This window comes from Hyla sarda, chromosome 1, assembly GCF_029499605.1.
Source record: "Hyla sarda isolate aHylSar1 chromosome 1, aHylSar1.hap1, whole genome shotgun sequence".
Lineage (NCBI taxonomy): Eukaryota > Metazoa > Chordata > Amphibia > Anura > Hylidae > Hyla > Hyla sarda.
In genome coordinates, this window is record NC_079189.1 from 214452825 (window position 1) to 214473959 (window position 21135).

Here is a 21135-nt window from a genome sequence, read left to right on the forward strand (position 1 = left end):
AGAAGAGTTTTACGTATTCCAGGATGCAGTCAAGGAAGAATGACCCCATTTTAGTACCTTGCGTCTAAGTCTGGCGGGCACAAAGGATTTTCAGGGAGGAGCTTGCAGAATTTCAGCAGGAGCGGAAGAAATCAAATGATCAGTTGGAATAATATGCCTAGGTGTGGAGTCCAAACCATTGACGTCAGAGGACCTGGAGAGAGTATCTGCCCTGATGTTCTTGTCTGCTGGACGGAAGTGAATGAAGAAGTTGAACCTAGAAAAGAACAGTGACCACCTTGCTTGGCGAGGGGTCAATCGCTGAGCAGACTGAAGGTAAAGCAGATTCTTATGGTCGGAGTAAATGCTGACTGGATGAGAAGATCCTTCCAATAAATTACGCCATTCCTCCAAAGCAAGCTTGATAGCGAGGAGTCCACAAAGTCATACTTATTGTAGGCCCCAAAAATGAATCACTATGTTTAATAGAATAATAGCATGAAGTGTCTGCCATGTTGTATCTATCCCCAGAAGGCCCCAAGTAATAGGCCTAAGTGGAATTCATTGAAAGACCAAAGTATCTCTCTAGAAATGTGTATTCATGTCAATGTTTGGAAAGGTGTCATCTCTTCTAAGAGACATGTAAATATGAACTAGGGGCATGACAAACAATTCAGACAATGGTTTATTGACAGTGCTTTCTAGAAACAATGTCAAAAATCTTGAGAGAAACAAATACTTGAGATTTTCTATCTTAACTGTGTGTTTAAACACAATAGCTTTCATATATACTAAGCTAGAGATACCAGGGGACTGTAAACAAAAGACATGTCCCTGAGAGTCAGTCAACATGAGCAGTTTCAGCCAGCCAAAAGGTGAAATACAGGTTAACATAAATGTTTTTATAAAGCATTCCTATATATGATATTATAATATGGTCTCTGTAGCATTGATGTGCTAACTTGCCCTATTTTACAATATTGATATATTTAACAATATATATATAACTGATAGTGGCATTATAATGTTTATTATTATTATGTATACAGCTATGTAGCTAAATGCTGTATTCAATTGTTTAAATAATGTGTGGGATGTCCAATCATGTAAGTTGAGTTGCCTGACAAGTTATTCAGGAATAGTATATTAGATAATGATAAATATAGTAGCCATGATACATGATGCAGGTGTAAGGAGGACAGAAGGAGAGAACTGACAAGAAGAACTACAGGAGAAAGGAATAGGGACCCCATTCTCATTACTGAAGTTCCTGGAGGCTACCTGAAGGGGTGGAGCCATGAAGATTCAGGGAGAGAACTTGATCCAATAAGCAAACTGAACATAAGAGCAGTAAAAGTCCGGCACTGCTGCCCAAAAAGCCAGCTCCCTCAAGGAAAAACGCCAACAGTCACACAGTCCGGGAGATGTCTCGTGGTGCACTCCAAAACAACAGGCATATACGGTAGGTGAAAGAGATGAAAGGATGCACTCACCCGGGATGCTTGATAGTAGAATACTTTATTCCAATACGGTGCAAATGTACAGCGGGTAGATGCAGAGGAGCGGCCTCGCAGTGACAGGCTGTTTCCTGCACTCTAAGCGCACTTCCTCGGGCTGCCGATCTGATAGATAGATACATTTGCATCGCATTGGAATAAAGTATTCTGCTATCAAGCATCCCGGGTGAGTGCAGCCTTTCATCTCATTCACCAACCATTGTTCCAATAAACCCACTCTTCTCTGCTAACCGGTTATGACTACAGGCATTTCCATGGACCCCGGGCAGCCAACTTCATTTCATCCAGAAGTACTCTTGGTAAGATACACAGGTTACCTAATTTTAATGTGGACAGAGTTATGTTATGTATAGAAGCAGACCTGGCTTATATATAAACCTCAATTACGAGATGTAATTGTAGTTTATAAGCCACGCCTCCTTCTACTGCAGATGAACGGGGCACTTCTTATGGGGATCAATGCATATATTTGCGAATATTTGCATATTTGTAATATTCTTGTTTTATTTTCGCATATGCGAAAATTTGCGTATGCGAAAATTAACATATGCGGAAATTAACATATGCAAAAATTTGCATACACAAAAATTTGCATAAGCGAAAATGCGCCTATGCGGAAATTAGCATATGCAAATTTCCGCATATGCGAAAATTTGCACACCAGTCTCACGCAGTAGTATTAGAGCCTTCTTTACACCACACAAGCTGGAAGCAGAGAGGGCTGATCACTGTTATGTGTACTGTGAAAAAAAAAACTAAGAAAAAAAAAACCGAATATTCGTAATTACGAATATATAGTGCTATATTCGCGAATATTCGTGAATATGCGTTATTCGTGAATAAAATTCGCATTGCGAATATTCGCGAGCAACACTAGTAACCTGCCACTAGGGAAACCTGAAATAAACATGATTAATATCACTGTAACTAACATCTACCTGCCCCTAGAACAGCGGTTGTGGTGTGCCTGAAAACCGCGCCGAGGGTCCGCCTTTAGAGGGCATCCCCTTATGTATAATGATGAAAGAAAGAAAGGGTGAGGTGGGTGGGTTTCACCAACCCAGCATACACCCCGAGGGAGGGGTCAGCGGTGATTAAATATACTAAGCCCCTCACACAAATGCAGCCTGATAGGCTTTCTACTTGTGGTCAGGACTTATTACTGTACGTAGTCTTACCTGTAACCTGCCACCAGGGAAACCTGAAAGAAACATGATTAATATCACTGTAACTAACATCTACCTGCCCCTAGAAAAGCGGTTGTGCTGTGCCTGAAAACCACGCCGAGGGTCCGCCTTTAGAGGGCAAAAAGACAACACCATATAGGGTAATTTAAGTAATGTTTAAAATAACGCCAAATAGTGAAACGCATCTGCCATCTCCCTCGAGGGATCTGGGACATAAGTGGTGTATGTGTCAGAGCGCCATATGCCCAACTTCTGTATCACATGTGTTGGCACTACTTTCCTGGTGGCCGCTGACGCAGCTCCTATCCGAAATTAGTGTCCTGAATGTTTCCTAGGGTTGTGGCCTAATGTACGAAGCAATGTGCGGACATGTGATATGAATAAAGAGGTGGTTAGAGCCCCCGCACCGAAAAGCAACAGTGGCGGCTCCGAAGGCTTGTCGCGGAGAAAGTTTGCCCGTTGTGACACTCCCGCCACCAGGCACCACTTGTTGCCTGAAGTGAAGAACCTGACCACAGCCCCCACCGGGAAGTTATGGCGACAGAAAGTGAAATCTCAAACCAAGAACCCTGCCACCTTAAGTGAGCTTTCTGTAAGCGTGCCGTGCCCCGCCTGGCACAAGAGAATTCTCCCGGTCGGAGGAACGCTGGTACGCTAGGTACACTACCGACTTCAGTATCAGGCTGCTCTCGAACCGAATGAGTTACCATCCAACACGTCAGACAATGACCTAACAGTTCACCGCTGATAGGCCTCCTGAGAGCCGGAATACTGAAGCTACGGGCGAAGACCCCTCTGAGCGCAGCCTTGACAGCCTGAGAAAAAATAAAAGAAAGCCTGTCCGGGAGAGATAAAGAAATGAAGTGCTGGAAACCTGAAAGATGAGATTTGAAGGTACTATGAGATAAGTGCAGAGAAGAGTGGCAGAACCCGATGAAAGATAGAATGACATTAGTGTCAAAGAGAAAGGACTATTGTGTTGAGTTAGATAAGACCTGAAAGTGTTATATGCCGCGTGATATGCCTTCAGTGCAAGTTTAACGTATGTGAAGTACACTGGCACAGGGTATGTGCGATGTAACTATTGGTGATTGTAGCGTACCAGCTATAACCATCTGCACAGTATGAAAGCTACGAACGTATGTGTAGTGTACCCCATCTGCAACCATGAGCGTATGACCAATGCGAGCTATGTGTAAGGTAAAACAGTACGAAGCTAGATACGACAACAGTTATGAGCCTGTGTTCTGGATAGCGACCCGCGTATGAATGAAAAAGACGACACACGTGAGTGCAATATGACCACGACAAGCACACCAAACAGTGCTCCAGGCCTTAGTGTTTAACACTGTCTGTACCCCTTGCACATAACACAACGAGCGTATGAACAGTGCAAGCTATGCATATGGTAAGACAGTATGAAGCTAGATACGACAACAGTTATAAGCATATGTTCTGGATAGCGACCCGCGTATGTAAGGAAAAGGATGACACACATGAGTGCAATATGACCACGACAAGCACACCAACAGTGCTCAAGGCTGTAGTGTCTAACACAGCCTGCACATATTGCATATAACACAATGAGCGTATGAACAGTGTGAAATATGTGTATGGTACGACAGTATGAAGCTAGATACAACAACAGTTATAAGCATATGTTCTGGATGCAACCCGTGTATGTATGGTAAGGATGGCCCACGTGAGTGCAAAGTGACCACGACATACCCACAAACAGTGCTCAAGGCCTGAGTGTCTAACACTATCTGTGCACATTGCAAATAACACAATGAGCGTACGAACATTGCGCACTATGTGTATGGTACACTAGTATGAAGCTAGATACAACAACAACAGTTATGAGCATATGTTCTGGATAGCAACGCGCATATGTATGGAAAAACGGCACACGTGAGTGCAATATGACCACGACAAGCACACGAACAGTGCTCAAGGCCTGAGTGTCTAACACTGTCTGTACACACTGCATATAGCACAAACGTGCACATGACCAGTGCGAGCTATGTGTATGGTAAAACATAATGAATTTAGATACGACAACAGTTATGAGCATATGTTCTGGATAGCAACCCGCGTGTATGGAAAGGACGGCACACGTGAGTGCCACATGACCACGACAAGCACACGAACAGTGTCCAATGCCTGAGTGTCTAACACTATCTGTACACATTGCATATAGCACAACGGGCGCATGAAATACACACAACAGAAACTGTACCTGCTACCTAACAACACTATGAGTGCAAGTACTGTATGCCGCACAAACTGTGACTCCTGTATGTGACAGTTATGAGTGTACGTGCTGTAAACAAAACACTAACTGTACCTGCTGTATTTAATACAAGCATTGTGTCCTGTAGGCATGATCGGTGTCTGCTTGCTTATCGTACGTGTAGTTTAGACAGGTCCTGCGTATCCTCGTGCCTGTAGATGTTACAGGTCTATGCGTTATCATCTTGCCTGTAACAAGACAAACTAACTCAAACCTCGTACCTGTAGACGTGATATGTCTTTGAATAATGCTGTGGATGTGATGGACGCTCACGTGATATTGCCTGAATGGACTAAACCAATTAAAGCTGACCACAACTGCAAACGTACGCACCGTGGAATGCTACAAACGTACGTCCAGTGCTAGCTTAAACGTATGCGAAGTATACTGGCACCGAGGTATATTCAGTGTAACTATTATGATTGTAGAGAACAATCTATGAGCATCTGTAAAGTATGAAGGTACAAACGTATTTATAGTATATTCCATGTAACTCCATGGGCGTATGAACAGTGCAAGCTATGAGCGTGAGTATGGTAAGACAGTATAAAGCTAGATACTACAATGGTTATGAACATATGTTCTGGACAGCGACCTGCGTATGTATGGAAAGGACGGACCACGTAAATGCAATATGACCACGACAAGCACACGAACAGTGCCCAAGGTCTGAGTGTATGACCCTATGTCTGTACACGTAGCGTGTGACACAACGAACACAACAGTAACTGTACCTGCTGCATGAGACACTATGGGCGCATGTACTGTACGCAACACTAACTGTGGGTACTGCATATGACACTATGAGTATAAGTGCTGTAACGAAAACACTAACTGTACTTGCTGCATCTGACACTGAGCATAAGCACTGTATGCCACCTAACTGTGCCTACCGCCTATAGCACTATGAGCGCATGCACTGTGTACCATGCCAGTGTGACTGTACCCACTGCATATGCCACTGCACATATGTACTGCAAACTATCCTAACTTTACCTACTGCGTCTGACACTGAGAATAAGCACTGTGCCACCTAACTGTACCTATCGCCTATAACACTATGAGCGTGTGTACTGTACACCCTACCAGTGTGACTGTACCCCTGCATATGACACTGCGCATGTACTGCAACTATCCTGCCTGTACCTACTGCATGTGATACTATGAGCGTATTTACTGTATACAGCAGCTATGACTGTAACCCTTACAAATAACACTATAGCATGTAGACTGGTATACGAACTAACTATACCTACTGCAGCAACACTATGAGCGCATGGACTGTATACAATACTAACTACCCATTGCCATATAACACTGTGAGCGTATGTACTGTATATGATACTACAATGTACCCGCTGCATATACGCCAGGAGCGTATGTACTATGCCTAACCCTGTAACCTACTGCATACTACTATGCCTCCTGCATATAATGCTACAACGCATGCATGTACTATATATACGCATTTTTTTTTTTTTTTTTTTACGTGACTGTATGGTATGAACGACTGCATGAAAAGCTATGAGTGACTGCACGGTATGAAACGCTATGAATGACTACACGCACCGTGACCTACGTGCAGTATGGAAACTGCCATGTGTCGCGAAAGCAGCATGCAAATGAGTGTAGGTACCGTGTGTGTGTAACGTGTGGAGTGAAAATATGAGCATAGGCCGTGTAGTAACGTGCGGCGTGGATGCTACGAGTGACTGCACGGTATGGACGCTGTGAATGACTGCACGGTACGAGCTAGAAGTGACTGCACAGTGAACAACAAGTGACTGTACGGCATGAATGCTATAAGTGACTGCACGGTGTGAAAAGCTATAAGTGACTGTACGTGTGAAAACGCTATGAGTGACTGTACGTGTGAAAACGCTATGAGTGACTGTACGGTGTGAATGCTATAAGTGACTGCACGGTGTAAAAGCTGTGAGTGACTGTACTTGTGAAAATGCTATGAGTGACTGTATGGTGTGAATGCTATAAGTGACTGCCCGGTATGAATGCTGTGAGCGTCTGTACGATATGAATGCTGGGAGTGACTGTACGGGACGGGTGCTGTGCAACTGCCCGTTATGACTGCTAAATGACTGTACGGTATGAAAGTTACAAGTAACTACTTGGCCCAAACGTTGTGACCGGTTATGCGGCATGGACGCTATGTGAACGTTTGCCACCACTAATGCGGTCCGTGGTGGCCCTGTTTTTTATGATGCATGTGTCCGAGACCTGTGCCCCCCAAACACCGGTGCACCTGCCAGGAAACTTTGCCACTTCATTGCTACAAACACTGCATGTACATGGATATACAAACCACTTCACTTATCCTCCCTTTTTTTCCCCCCCCCACAACCGCAGCACCACCTGCTGTCCTTTGGTGGAACTGCAGCCAGGAGAAACGGCTTCTCACCCTGGCCTGCCGTGACTCCGCCTACTCAGAGACACCGCGTGTCACGTATCCTGCCGTAGGCGCTCAGACCACTTGCGGTGTCCCGGAGCAGGGAGACCCATGTGGGACGCGTCTCCCCGCGCGCCTCATGAAAACAACACTTAGCATGACCGGCCAGCCTGGGCAAGCTGTTGATGCCCCCTAAAAGACGCTGCCGCCGTGCAGACCCTGGGTGCCGGAGACCGCCAGCCCAAGGGGAGAAAACGCTGCGAACCAGGGCACCCAAGTAAGTGAACAACCAGCCGGTTACCAGGCACTTACCTGTATCACCAGTCCCACCAACCTAGCGTACGCAACGAAAATCCCAGCCGATTTCGCCAACCCAGCATACGCCCCGAGGGAGGGGTCAGCGGTGATTAAATATACTAAGCCCCTCCCACAAATTCAGCCTGATAGGCTTTCTACTCATTTCCACAAGGAAACCTAATTTAAGTCTTCCTGATTAGTAGTGTACTATATATTATATATTTAGTACCATATCTTACCAGAGATAGTTGCGGTTAGAACTGGGCGGGGTTTATTCCCATTTTATACACATAAAATGCCCATTAGATATCATGTAATGTAATGATCTCTACACAAAGTAATATACTGATATCTGAACTAACCTACTTCTGTGACAAGTTTAATATGGTTAAATAACTTACTAATACATCATTGATTTATATCTGACCTTATGTCATTGATATTCTTTATATAATTTCATTTATATTATGGTCTGTTTTTATTACTCTCTAATGTTAATCAATTGTAACCAATAAATGTATTTATCATTTTTAATAATAACTGCGGTATTATTTTATTATATTGCAAAAGTTACTTCTACCACTACTTCAAAGAACTCATATCTGGCAAAATAGTCGGGCCCAGATATGGTGAATTGCATTGTTTGCATTTTTGGCAATTCATAACGGTCATAATATTTTTTATATTTTTGTTAACCATAATTAATAATTCATAAATGAGCTATTAACCCCGACAACGATCTCCAATGGAGTAATTCCTCACAGCAGTAGAGAAGGTCTTGGAGAAGAACCTGCAAATTACAATCTTGCCCTTGGCGTTTCCCTGAGTAAAAACGGCACTGGCTCCAACAGATGAGGCATCAATCTCCAAAGCAAAAGGCCTCTCCGGAGAAGGTCTGGTAAGTACGGGAGCAGATGCAAAGGCAGACTTAAATGGGAGAAGGCCAATTTGGCTTCCAGAGGCCAAGACTTAGTATTTAAAGTCTTTTTTGTGAGAGCTACAATTGGAGCAACCAAGGAAGAAAAATCTGGGATAAATTGACGATAATAGTTAGCGAATCCCAGAAAGTGCTGTATGGCATGTAAACCAGAAAGATGAGGTCAATCCAATACTGCAGACAATTTATCTGGATCCATCTACAGACCTTGATGAGAAACAATGTATCCAAGAAGCGAAAGACTGGATTTCTTGAATAGGCATTTCTACAGTTTGGCGTAGAGATGATTCTTCTGTAAATGCTGAAAAACCAGAAGAACATGAGTTTGATGCTCCTCTAAGTTGGTAGAGAAGATCAGAATGTCATCTAGGTATACGACAACACAGGTGTAGAGAAGATCACGGAAGATATCATTTACAAACTCTTCAAAAATGTCTGGAGCATTACAGAGACCAAAAGGCATTACAAGATACTCAAAATGTCCATCACGAGTATTGAAGGTTATCTTCCATTCATCTCTCTTGCGGATACGAATGAGGTTATATGCTCCTCGTTAGTCCAATTTGGAGAAGATCTTGGCACCACAGATAGTGGCACCACAGTGGCACCACAGATGAAAAAGTTCAGAGATGAGAGGTAGTGGGTAACGATTCTTGACCGCGATTTTGTTAAGTCCCCTGTAGTCAATACATGGACTGAGTGAGCCATTCTTCTTCCCTACAAAGAAGAAGCCTGCTTCGGCACGAGAAGAGGACTTATGGATAAATCCCTTTTGGAGATTCTCCTGGATATACTCAGCCATTGCTTTGGTCTCAGGAACCAATAAGGGGTAAATCCTACCACAAGGAGGAGTGGTACCAGGCAGAAGATCTATAGGGCAGTCGTAAGGACGATGTGGAAGCAAAGACTCAGCCTGCTTCTTGCAGAATATGTCAGAAAAATCTTAGTAAGTTGATGGCAGGCCAGGTAAAGGAGAAGGACGAGAGACAACTTTAGGCTGAACTGGTTGGAGACAACGATTTTAACCGAATTGTCCCCAACGAATAATTTCTCTAGTTCTCCAATCCAAATGTGGAGAATGACGTCGTAGCCAGGGAAAGCCAAGAAGAAGCTCAGAAGTACAGTGTGGCAGTACATAGAATTCAATCTTTTCTTTCTGCAACACTCCCACTTACATGATGAGAGATTTGTTACGGAAGTACACCATACAGTCCAGATTTTGTCCATTGACTGAGGAGATGAACAAATGCTTGGCCAGCCGAGTAACAGGAAGATGATATTTGTGGACCAAAGAGGCATCAATAAAGTCACCTGCGGATGCAGAGTCCAAAAATGCAGTAGCACTGAAGGAAGACTTGGCAAAAGCAAAAACTTGTACTGTAATGTTTAAGAGATGAGAGGAAGTATTCACACCTAGAGACGCATCTCCCAAGTGCCTTAGGTGCGAGAGTTTCCCGGATGCTGTGGACGAACGGTACAATCCTTGAGGTAGTGCTCCGGGCTAGCACAATACAGACACAAATTCTCCCTGCGACGTTGTGATCTCTCCTGTTGCATCAAGCGAGAATGATCCACTTGCATAGACTCTTCGGCAAGAGGCTCAGGGGAGTGTAGAGTAGGACGTTGGAACTCTGGTGCTAGACGAGGATATCGCCTTGTACAGGCAGGTTCTCTCTCCAAATTAATTTCCTCCTGTCTTTTAGCAAAACGCACATCTATACGTGTAGCCAGGTGGATGAGTTCAGACAAGGAAGACGGAGGATCACGTGCAGTGAGGGCATCTTTTATCCTGCTAGACAGTCCTTTTTTGAAGGTAGCCCACAAGGCCTCATCATTCCATGCTAGTTCTGAGGCAAGAGTGTTGAATTGAACCGCGTAGTCACCAACGGAGGAGCTCCCCTGGCTGAGATTAAGTGGAGCCGTCTTGGCAGAAGAAGCACTTGCGGGTTCCTCAAAGACACTGCGGCCAAAAACACTGTCAAGTTGGAGGTAATCAGGTCACCGCGGTCCCAAAGAGGAGTAGCCCAGGCTAAGGCTTTTCTGGATAGACTGACCACAAAGAAGCACCAGGTAAGTGACGGGCTGGGATTCGCATGCGGGCACGTCCTGCAATGGGAATCCCAGCCCCGCCGGCATTAGGAGGTGATGGGGCCATGCGCTTACGGCCAGCGTGTGCGGCCGGAGCGATGAACATAACACTTAACATGAGCCCCGAAACAGCTAACGCAAACCCCCAAATATTATTCTGGTCTGGGCCTAGGCAGTAACAGGCTGGTATTACATGGGCTGGGGAGGGCCAGTAACAATGGTCCTCGCCCACCCTGGAAACTTAAGCCTGTTGCTGCTTGGTTGGTACCTGGCTGAGAATGAAAATAGGGGGAACCCTATGTGGTTTTTCTTCTAACTTAACAAATAAATAAAAATAAAAATTTAAAGGGGTCCCCATCTTTTTATTCTCAGCCAGATACTAACCAAGAAGAAACAGCCTGGCGTTACCAGGGTGGGGGCGAGGACCATTCTTACTGGCCCTCCCCAGCCTAAGTAAAGCCAGCCTATTATGGCCTAGGCTCAGGAGTGCAATTTTTGACGCTACAGGCCTGTTGATAGTGGCTATTCCCAGTACCTCAGTGTCTGTGGGTACCAGGGTAATAATTGGGGGTTAGCGCTAGCTGTATTTGGGGCTAACGCTAAGCCCTGACTTAGTGATTGATTCCATCTATAAAACGTCTTCCACTACTAAGCCCTAAAATTAAAAAAAACATGACACATTGGAAAAATTATTTTATTACAAAACCACTAACCTACAGCCTTTGTTAGCCATTTTATTAAAAGGAAAAAAAAACGCTGGTCATTGACGTAGTCCGACAAATCTGATGTAGTCCACAGGATACACAGATCTGAAACCAGAAGGAAAATAAACACAAAAAATGGGTTAGTACAATTTTGGCGTTCTCCGCTGTGAGGAGTGTCCATAAAGCGGGAATGCTGGGGGTTTCAGTTTTGCAACAGCTGGAGTCTCCCTGTTTGTGAAGATACTGCCTGAAGGGTTTGTTTACATTATACAAAACATACAATGTGAACAGAGCCTTACACTTGCCACCCCCTGGCTTCCAGGTTGTAGCTGTGCCCCAATGACATCACTAGGGAATGGGTAAGTGGATGTCTGGCTATTGTATCCAGTTTATACAGCCATTTATAGATGGCTGTATATACTGGATCTACCCTAAGAGTTAGCCAATGCTGCCCAGCAGTGTGAGTTAACACGTTCCTTGCTGGGCTGGCGCATAGCGCACAGCCCAGCAAGGGGTTTAGTAAACCCGCGATATATACACATCACTGTTCACTGTTAATTCTTGCTTTTCATCAGTCCCGATCTCTGCAGGGACACTTTCCAGCACACTATGCTGCGCTGGAAGATGTATGGCTGTGGAGAGAAGTAGAAACGATATGCATCACTACTTCCCTCCAAGGCTACTGAATCGCATTCTGCAATTTGGAAAAACTGCCATATCACAGCTAAACGCCAGTTTTGCATTTTGCATTTCCCTATTTACTACCTACTAACATCTGGCCATGCATTTTTCTGCGGGGAGTCAGTTTGGATGTTTTTTTTTGCCTTTTTTTTTTTGAAAAGTGGAAACTTAGCCTTCAAAGGGATAGTCCGCCCATAGACATCTAATTGCCTAGCCCAAGGAAAGGGGATATGATATCTTGTTGCTGTGGTCCTCCTACTGGCCACTCTCGTCATCTTGTACATGGATCAAGCTTCGCTCCGTATTGCCTGTGTGTCTCTGTTAGGAGACCAAATACAGGAAGTGTAGGTGGACAAGCAGGGCTCTGTGCAGTGACGCTCTGACATGTTCCCGACTTACACATCAGGATGATTGAAAAGCGTGGAGACTACACAGTGCGCTGCTTGTCCCACACGCCCCACACAGACACACAGGCAATAGCTGCAAGGACTAAAATATACACATTTTTTAACCAATGTATATTATAAATGTTATTTTCTACATTATATAAAAAGCTTTTGTTAATGGTAGGTACACTTTAATAAAGCTTGCCATTTCACAAAATTCCACATGATATGCCTGCCACTGTCTCCTAAAAAAACAAGTCCACATACAGCTCCACTATATTGTCTTCACTCAAAGTAAAAAACACCACTAGGAAAAAACTAATTCTATTTTTTATACAATAACAATATAAAAAAATTATACAGAGAAATCCTTGAGGCAGATAAAATCCAGAGCTTTATTGGTCCAAGTTAAAATGCAGAGAAGAAAAAGGATCCATCACACATCCCGATTTACAGAAAAATAAAGAAAAGTTATAGGGGTCAGAAGACTACAATTTTAAGCATGCTACTTTTTCCACAAAAAAAGTAAAAACAAAACCTATATAAATTGGGTATTATTATAAGCTTATGGACTTACAGAATAAAGAGAATGTCATTTTTTACAAAAAGTGCACGCTGTAGAAATGGAAACCCTAGAAAGTTGTTGAATTTTTCAATTTCTTTCCACAAATATTTGTGGTGCACAAAACAAGTACAATTTGTGGTGCACAAAACAAGCCCCCATATGGGTCTGTAGGTGGAAAATTTAAAGTGTTATGGCTTTAAGAAGGCAAAGATGTACAAAACAAAACCACCATAAATAAAGGGGATTAGTGTATGATCGTGGGGGGTTCGACCGCTGGGTCTATGGATAGAACTATAGGAGTTATGGCTCAGAGTATTGACTTCAACAGGGCTTACAGTGGATTTTCCACATTGGAAAATCAGCAGCCGAAAATCTCCAGAGAACCCGCCCCCTTTCAAACACGCAGATAGAAACATGCAAACAAATCTGCTCGTGTGAACGAGCCCTTAGGGTAGTTTCTCACATGGTGTTTTCCAGAAGAAAAAACATCAAATGAACAGAAAATGACAGTGTATTTTTTAGGTAAAAGCTAAATTTTTAGCTGAATAATTTTATTATTCACTTAGGCTAGGTTCAGACTACGGAATCTCCGGGCAGAAAATTTCCGCCCGGAGATTCTGAGTTCCGCCTGCACCGACTGAATTAGTAGGCGCTAGGACCGCGCGGACACTGCAGTCTCCTATAGACTGATATGTGTTCCGCTCGGATTTCCGCCTGAAGAAAGAGCAACCCCTTTCTTCAGGCGGAAATTTTCTAGCGGATTATTCATCCAGATTTTCCGCTTCACAATTTCCGAAGTGTGAATTTGTGAACGGAAAACCATTCACTACACTATGCATTATAGTAAGCAGCATTTCTGCCGGAAGTTTCAAAGCGAAAATTACGGCGGAAATTCCATAGTCTGAACCTAGCCTTCGAGTGGGTTTTTGGAGTCAGTGGCAGTTTACAAATGAAGCAAACTCTAGAATGTGTGGAGTTATTTTCACACAGTTTAAGGCATTTACAGTGGGGATCAAAAGTTTGGGCACCCCAGGTAAAAATTTCTATTAATGTGCATAAAGAAGCCATGGAAAAATGGAAAAATCTCCAAAAGGCATCAAATTACAGATTAGACATTCTTTTTTTTTTTTTTTTTTTTTTAAAGTAAAGGTTTATTGAGGTTTTGCAAATAATAACAATACAAAAGAGATGCAAAAAAAATAATGTGTACAAGCACATAACAGTAAATAAACAGGGCTCTATCCCCATTCTCATATAATCGTAAATGAAGATAAGGGCTTCAGCTGCTATTCCGAAGACAACATTGGTCGTACGAAATTACAAACCAAGGGTCTCAGCAACATGTCAAGATATGTATACAAACAGAAAGAAGAAGTAAGCATCAGAGGATCACCCAAGGCAGGGTTGCAGCATCACAGCTAGGAATTGCAACACAAGTGAAAAATGACAGTCGCATAATCACACCTCAGTGCACATCCATCAGAGAACATATGAGAGATAGGGGGTGGGGAGCAGGAAGCATCTCAGGGACAGGGCTAGGAGAAGGGGTGGTAGATCAGCGGGGGGGGGGGGGAAGTTGGAAGGGGGAGGGAAATGGGGTAAGGAATTTGGGAGGAAAGGGGGGTGGGGGAGAATAGTATTGTAGAGCAGAAAGACAGCAAGAAAGGGGGAAGAGGGGGAAATGAAGGTCGAAAAAGGCCAGGGAGAAATGGAGGGAACCATAGGGTAAGAGGAGAAAGAGAGAGAGAAGAAGAGGGGGAGGACAAGAAACAAGTGGAAAAGAAGAAGAAGAACAGCAGCAGCAGGATGACTCCTCAGATGGTGAGGAAGAAAAAGAGTGATCTAGTAAAAAAAAAAAGAAGAACTTACCCTGTAGGACACTCACAACTACAGAATTCCTTCCAACAAGTACAAAGCTCACGACCAGTCAAGTCAGAACTGTATCAGAAAGAGCGGTGTCACACATCATCTAAGTGGGTGGACTCAAACTCTGGGGAGGACATAAAAGTCAGCCAAGGGGCCCAAATGTTATGGTGTTTGTCCATCCGTCTCTTGGAGTCCGCTAACAGTTCCTCCATACGGCAGACATGCGAGACCTCCGCCAACCACTCGGAAAAAGACGGCGGTGTCTCCGATTTCCAGTGGCGTGGAATGACCGTTCTAGCAGCTATCAGTAGATAGTGCGCTAGTCTAGGGTTAGATCCAGGAGTGGGTAGCGGGAGCATGGATAGAAGTAGCTCAGGAGGAGTTTTAGACAGAGACAAGGATGTCAGGGCATTTATCTTCCCCAGCACATTGGACCAAAAGGAGTCCAAGTTAGGGCAGTGCAACCATATATGGATCATTTCCCCACCCTGTCGGCCGCATCTCCAGCAAGTGTCAGGAAGACCTGGGTACATGCGCGCCAGTAAAGATGGCACTCTGTACCACCTAGATAATACCTTATAGTTGGTCTCCTGTGCCTTGCCAGAGATCGACGCCTTGTGGCAATGGGTTAAAGCACGTGACCATTCACTTTTAGAGAAGGGGCAGCCCAGATCTCTTTCCCACAAGGTTCTATATGGGAGAGTGAAATAAAAAAAGCACAAACGGATGCTGAGTTGGTAACGCTAAGTGTGAATTGCGCTTACCACATGAAGTTGTACTCCAACCAAGTACAACAATGGAACAGGGCATATCATGAAAGGGTCTCTGCAGCTTCGTCCCGCTGAAATAGAATCACGATAAAAACAAGCAATCTCCAGGTAGCAGAGCGGGATCAATGGAAGCACTGAAACCAGATAAGAAGTTAAAAGGATTTATTTCACATAATGCAACGCGTTTCACGGTCACCCGCTTCCTCAGGCACGGTCACCCGCTTCCACTGTTGGAGGCGTGCAACAGTGGTGTTTTCAATTCATCCCCGAGGACCTTGAACAGCTTAGCCGTATAGCCATCAGGACCTGGGCTCTTCCCAGGTCGGAGGGACGAAATAGCTGTGTCAAGCTCCTCAGGGGAGAACGGAGTTTCCATAGAGGAGACTACCTCAGGGGGAAGTATTGGGAGAGACGTAGAGGTCAGGTACTGCTGCAAGGAGGGGAGGGAAGATTCCTTTTTCTGTAGCGCCAAGGGCTTGGGCAAGTTATAGAGATCTGAGTTATATTTACGGAACGTGTCTAGGATCTCCCTCGTGAGGTGGGAGACCTTGTCAGATCTAGTATGAATAGCTGGGACATATAAAGATGATCTCCTCTCTTTTAGGGACCTAGCCAGTAGGCGGCCCGATTTATTGCCCCACATATAGAACAGTTTGCCCATAATCTGCCTATAATATCTATGTTTAGAGTTCAACAGCTCCAGCAGGTCATGTCTAACCCTAATCAATTCCCTGAACACATTATCTTGTTGGGATTGTTTATGTTGTAATTCCAGCGAGTGGAGGGATTGTAAAAGGGAGGCATATTTAGCTGATTTCTCCCTTTTCAATCTTGCCCCATGGGCAATGAACACACCCCTCAATACACATTTGAGAGCTTCCCATTTTGATAAGGGAGGAGTGGGGTCGTTAGCGTGGTCTGCGGTGAAGTGGCTAATTGTTTTTTTCAGATCAGTTACACACAGATCATCCAAAAGGAAGGATTCATTTAGTTTCCAAGAAGCCTGGGGTTTAGTGTATGAGGGAAGTGAAAATGTACCAGTTACCGAGGCATGATCAGAAAACGTGACTACACCCACAGTCGACTCACGGAAAGAGGGCAATAAGCTGTGTGAGCAGAATACATAGTCAATCCTACTATAGGATTTCCTGGGATTAGAAAAAAAGGTATAATCACGCTCCTGAGGATGCATGACCCTCCAAACATCCACCAGCTGAAGCAGGTGCAGTTTGCGTTTAAGAGCTTTTAATTTGTTGTAAGAGAGGTACGTCTTACCGGAGGACGTGTCCAACGAGGGGCATAGGGGGAGGTTCAGGTCGCCACATAGTATGATGGGACCTGTTGCAAAATCGGAAAGGGCATCAAGTGTCTTTAGTAAGAATGGAATCTGGTCATGGTTGGGAGCATAAATAGATGCAATTGTAACAGGGCGGCAGGCTATTTCGCAATTCACAAAGACGTATCTAGCGTTGGGGTCTATAGAGGTAGAGAGAGTGACTACTGGCAGAGACCTGTGAAAAACTATTGAAGTCCCCTTAGTCCTAGACTCCGGGTTTACACTATGTGTCCATTTGTGGTAATATCTAGAGGGAAGGGACGTGGCCTTTTTTAAAATGGGTTTCTTGTAAGGCAAGGATACTGACTTTTTGTTTATGGAAGGAATATAATAATTGGGATCTTTTTTCAGGAGTATTAAACCCCCTAACGTTTAGGGAGGCTATGCGGATATCAGCCGCCATCGAGGAGGTTGGGGATATGTGACTTACCACGTCTCAAGCTGTGAAGGAGTGTGAGTGTCCAACAGGGCAAGGAAGGCGAGATACGGGAACGATCACCTGCTGGAAGAGGAGAAAAAGAGGAGTCATTAGAAAAGAAAGGGGAGAAAAAAGACAGCATCTGCAAAGAAACAGGTACAGCAAGATTGTGAGAAAAGACCATAAGGGCCTTAGACTTTATAGGGACCAGCCCGATGCCTAATCTAGTTGGGGAGCTATAGAAGGCACACCAAAGTAACAATTCCAACAGGAACATCATCAAACAGGGTGTAAATCTAACAGAGTCCGCGATCTGGACCGAATGATAAATAATGCAGCCCAAACCCATTAGTAGGGGTAGGGGCAGTGAAGGGAAAAACAGGCTATATGATCAACTCGGGGCCTAGATGCCCTCTAAGCGACTAACGGAGGGAGGCAGAAAATGCGCAACATGACAAGATATATTAATACTAACAATAGACAAGATATATGTTTAGGAGATAACCATAAGATATCACCGTGAATCAGAGCAAAGGAGAAATCCATCAAGAAGAGAACATTCCATTAGTGGGAGAGAAAGACCTTCAACAAAGGAATGCAGTAGACAATATCAAAGCATAACATAAAACAAGTCAGGTCTTCTTCTTCGGTCTCTGAGGAAGCGGATCCAGGTGGTGGCCAGCCCGTGGGCCATGTGAAGTAGCAGGGCGGATCAGGGAGCGGGCAGGCATGGTTGGGGTAAGAGAAAACAACATCTCCCAGTCAGGCAGGGGGATCTTCGGCAGTTTGAAGGTCGACAGAAACAATGGTAGGTCTTCTGGGCGACGAAGAGAGGCAGATGTGGCACCATGCTTCGCAATCAGTGCAAATGGAAACCCCCATCGGTATATTATTTGCGCGTTTTGCAGCACCAACAGCAACGGTTTCAGAGCCACTCTCAGGCGGAGGGTGCAAATCTGGAAAGAGGTGTACTGGAGATCCATTGTAAGTCAGTGTCTTTAGAGTTCGTGCTTTTTTCATGATCGCCTCCTTCTGAAGGTAGTGATGAACTCGACAAATAACGTCTCTAGGTTTTGTAGGGTCTGTACTTTTCGCCTTCAAGGCCCTATGGGCTCTATCAAGTTCAATCAGATGGTCGTCCGGTTTCTTAAGAACTTCATTAAAGAGTTTCTGTAATGTTTCTGGGATGGCATGTGGCCCAATTGACTCAGGAAGACCTTTAATCCTGATATTATTGCGACGATTTCTATTATCCATGTCGTCAATATGATCAGTGGTCAAGTTCTACTGGGCTATTAGTTTGCCGGTTTGTTCTTGAAGAGAGCGTAGTTGGTTTCGGGTAGAAGAACGAAAGGACTCCAGGTCTTCAACTTTAGTTTGCAGCTGAGAGACAGAAGCGCAAGCAGCGCCTGAAGTTCAGGGTAGTTTTTCAGAGTATTTGCAGCATGTTCTGGTGTTGGAAGATCCTGAGATACCGCAAAAGTATGTGGTATCGGAGTGGGTGGATTGTTCAAGTCAGCCTTAGGGTTAGGGGAGCCCATAGGCGTACGGGAGTCATCAGAAGAAGAGCGCTCAGAGAAGCTGCGTCTGGATTGTGAGTGTTTCAGGGGTGTCTTGAAGAGCTTTTTTTTGGCTGGAGGGCTCTTTCCCCAATAATCTGGGGCATCACTATCCGCCGAGGACTGAGATCCCCCGTCAGAGTTTGAGGCATCTGATTCCATATCTGAAGTCCAGTCAACAACATTTTGCGCTGGGGGGGGCCAGGGACTGGAGCAGCGGTGTTTCAGGAAGTTGGGTGGACTGAAACATGTCAGGTGAGGAGTGAGGAGGCTGTTCCCTTAATTTCTGTTGCCTCACAACAGTGTTCCACTCATCAAGGTTGGTCTGGTTATCAGAGAAAGAATTCACCCCCAGAGAGTGGTTGGCTGGAGAGGGATGAAGGACAAGAGGTGCTGAGGTAGCTGGGGAGGTATGCACAGGATGGCAGGCCATGGACAATCCATCAATGGTAGTATTAGGAGACAGTGTGGGTTGAGACAACGCTGGCAGAGATTTAGTAGTGTATTGCTGGACTGTGGCAGATGCATAGGGTTGTGGCTTATTCCTCTTCACTTGCGTTGTAGACGGTGGCCCGGGGTGGTGAGGGGATCGGGGCCGAGCTGTGTCTCGAGCGCAATGTTGCGCGGATGTCTGGAGGACTGGGAAGTCTGGCAGCGTCGGGGGTGCGACTTTTGGCCTCACCTCGGTCGCGGCGTCTCCCACTCCCCGCGACTCACCTCCCGGCACAAGAGGGAGAGTCTCCATAGCCTCCGACGGGTCCGGGGATGCAGGTAAGGCGAGACTCTTCTCCTCCCGGCGGGTCACGGCGATTGCTGCGTCTGTCGCCATATCTGCTGTGCGCACAGGGGAGCGCGCGGTGTCCAAGATGGCGCCGGAGGTAGGCCTCGTTTCTTCCGGCGGTCCTCCGCACTGTTTAGGGGCACAGAAGAAGCTGGCAATGTGTCCCAGGCGGCTCACGGGGTTCTTAGGCTGGCGTTTCTTGTTTCTATTTCGGGATCTGCCTCCCATAACATACATGAAAGCCCGTGTTGCTGAGGTCCCTGCCGGAGCTCACAGACAGTGCATGCGTCCTCTAGCATGCCAAGCCACGCCCCCAGATTAGACATTCTCATAATATGTCAACAAAAGTTAGATTTTATTTCCATCATTTACACTTTCAAAATAACAGAAAACAAAAAAAATGGCATCTGCAAAAGTTTGGGCACGATGCAGAATTTATAGCATGCACTGCCCCCTTTGCAAAGCTGAGACCTGCCAGTGTCATGGATTATTCTCAATCACCATCTGGGAAGACAAGGTGATGTAAATCTCAAAGGCTTTAAATGCCCAGACTCATCTGACCTTGCCCCAAAAATCAGCACCATGAGTTCTTCTAAGCAGTTGTCTAGAAATCTGAAACTGAAAATAGTTGACGCTCACAAAGCTGGAGAAGGCTATAAGAAGATAGCAAAATGTTTTCAGATGTCAATATCCTCTGTTCGGAATGTAATTAAGAAATGGCAGTCATCATGAACAGTGGAAGTTAAAGCAAGATCTGGAAGACCAAGAAAAATATCAGACAGAACAGCTCGCAGGTTTGTGAGAAAAAATATTCAAAACCCATGTTTGACTGCACAATCCCTCCAGAAAGATCTGGCAGACACTGGAGTTGCGGTACACTATTCCACTATAAAGAGATACTTGTACAAATATGGTCTTCATGGAAGAGTCATCAGAAGAAAACCTCTTCTACGTCCTCACCACAAATCAGCATTTGAACTTTGCAAATGAACATATAGACAAGCCTGATACATTTTGGAAACAAGTTCTTTCTGTGGACCGATGAGGTCAAAGGGGTACTCCAGTGAAAACCTTTTCTCTTTTAAATCAACTGGTGGCAAAAAGTTAAACATATTTGTAAATTACTTCTATTAAAAAATCTTAATCCTTCCTGTACTTATTAGCTGCTGAGTACTACAGAGGAAATTCTTTTCTTTTTGGAATGCTCTCTGATGACATCACGAGCACAGTTCTCTCTGCTGACGTTATTATAATAATAATGCTTTATTTATTGTTGTCCTTAATGGGATTTGAACCCAAGTCCCCAGCACTGCAAGGCAGCAGTGCTAACCACTGAGCCACCATGCTGCCCTTAGCATACATCTGCT